General features: G+C 39.0%; 1 long non-coding RNA gene across 1 annotated transcript; it reads left to right on the top strand.

The window, feature by feature from the left end:
* The first annotated feature begins 364 nt into the window (after positions 1-364).
* LOC113931860 lies at positions 365-1,890 on the top strand. Its single transcript, XR_003522896.1, has 3 exons — positions 365-445; positions 848-962; positions 1,637-1,890. It is a non-coding gene; the product is annotated as an uncharacterized LOC113931860 (long non-coding RNA).
* Positions 1,891-2,423: the final 533 nt, after the last annotated feature.

Genomic DNA, 2,423 nt, shown 5'->3' with positions numbered 1-2,423 from the left:
CCGGAGTGAAAATCCGGCCAGCTCATATTCTCAACACTATGTTCAGGAATAAAGTCTTGTAACAGAATTTTAGAAGGTTCAGAGTTTTTCCATGGGGTATGTGAGCTGACAATTTTACTGTGCCTGAAAGCCTGCCCTCAATAACTGTTATGAAATTCATATAATAAGAATATTTCATCAGAAATAAATCCAAAAGGAATTAACCATGTCATATATATCAAAGAGAGCAGGTTATCTGACCATGTCCCTTTTTGTATTAACAATGTCTATTCACCCCTCTATTGTGAATAATTAAGTTGATGTAGCAATATTTTGGAAATTTAAAATGATATCTGCAAGATTATTCATCTATCCTGTCTTTCATTTCTTAGGTAGTGTGTTAAAGCAGGAGAATCAAGGGATCCTTACCTACTACATTCCCAGCAAGGACAACACCTGGGGAAAGGTAATGTAGAAACCATGACCTTCTAACATTTTATATTAAGAAAGCACTAATGATAGGGGGAGTATTTGATATCCAGGCATGTGTAATGGGAGCCTGACATTGTATAAGGAGCAGAAAGGTAACCTAAAGTATGATATTTTCCAAAAGTCCCTAGAATTTAATTGACTTATTCCTTAAATCCCATTATTAATCTCTGTCCATCAAGAGAAGGGGGACAGAGAACTGCTTCCTTGCAGATTCTCAATTATGTTTTCTATCGTTTTCTCATCTCCCCCTTTTGTCCACCAATATTAACTTGACAGGACTTGGAGGAAGTGCAGGAGAGGCTTATCTGGGTTGGGCACTGGAGGGGAGGACTATAAAAATGGTAACTGCACTTTTTTATTGCTGTTGTTGCTAAAGGTGTTTGGTATTTTGGAAGATGCTAAAGAGCAATTCAATTTAGAAGACTATTCCATCAGTCAGATAACGCTGGAACAAATCTTCCTGGCCTTTGCTAACCCAGAGAACACAGAAGGTGATTATAAAGAAAAGGTACCCTGAGATTCACTCCCAACCAGTGAACTTTATGTCTTCCTTAGACTACTCTGTCTATGCATGGACACACAGAGGGGCACTACTACGTGTGTGCCTATCTTGGTATAAATATATTTACATAATAAAGAGTGCCCCAAAGAAGAACATATGTCACTCCTTTGTAGATTTACATGAGTGGCTCATGTATACAGCATGTGCAAATCTAAAGACATTTGGAGAAATTCCCGTTCATTTTCCTAGAAATATAAAAGAGCGCCATTAATCAGGGTAGGAAAAGGACCTATTCGTGAGCATCCTGAATGTTTAAACAGAAACATCCAGAAATGGTGGTGCTGTCAAATGGGATAGCTTGAAAAGCAAGAGGATTATTTTTCAGTATTGAGTTATGGTTAAGAGGAGCAGTAAGCCTGTATCAAATCATCTTTTGCATGAGTACACACATACACAGGTTTATACCAAAAAGGATGTAATTAAAATCAATACCAAAGCTTAAGGGGTAGGAGTAAGTTGGATTATTTCCAAAACTCAAACCAAGATTCTTCATTTGTAAGAGAATCTTTGTACCAAGACATTTAGACTCCAAGAACAGAAGGTAAAACACTTCTTTAAAAATAGTGTGTTTTCTTTCCTATTCTCACCCTACTTCTGATTAAGAGAGAAAGAAGAAGAAATGAAGTGGAGAGGGAGACAGAGAGCTCTTCCTCAGATCTTGTCTGGGCACATGGAGTACACCATAAGCCACATGAGAAATCTAATCACTCTCAAGATTCATGGGCAGATGAGCAGACAAGTAGGGATGACTGTTGTCCACTTGCAAGACAGAAAGCGTCCATGAAGCTACTCTATTTTGAGATGGTTTGTTCAAGGTTTTTATAGCCTCAGTTGGGTTTTGTGAGTAATAAAATGATACCCAGAAGCTATTCTGTGTTTTATTGTTTTGGGGTACAACTTTCTATGGGTCCCACTCCCACACATACCATACATCACCACTGATTTCAGTAAAACAAGGCTCGCCACCTTTAAAAGAGGAGAGGGAACTCATTTGATTAAGCTATTACTTGTATCTAGTCTCACAGTTGGCATCATTAATGACTCTTTTTAAAATTACTTTAATGTGGTAGTCTCTTTCACTGTTCCTCCCTATCTTCCAATCCACCTCTTATCTTCGAGAAAGAAACAAAAAATTATATGTCAGTTCCTCTACTAAGCAATTTACATGCAGGTGTAAGTAAGAAAAATCAAGAGAAAACACCCGAACCTGGACCAGCAGCCCTTGGTCCTGCAGGGTCCATCCAGCACGCTTTCCTGACAAAGCTTAACCTAACAGTTCAAGAGCCCAGCTCCATTTAGCCCTGAGAGGCCCGAACCCGATACCTGGTCCAGTAGGGAAGAGATTTGCCCTCTGACAGAATCCAGAACCTGGGCTTCCAACCATTAAGCT

Source organism: Zalophus californianus, chromosome 10 (genome assembly GCF_009762305.2).
Source record: "Zalophus californianus isolate mZalCal1 chromosome 10, mZalCal1.pri.v2, whole genome shotgun sequence".
NCBI classification, from domain to species: Eukaryota; Metazoa; Chordata; class Mammalia; order Carnivora; family Otariidae; genus Zalophus; species Zalophus californianus.
The sequence above is the reverse complement of the archived record's forward strand: the minus strand, read 5'-3'. Positions and strand labels throughout refer to the sequence as shown.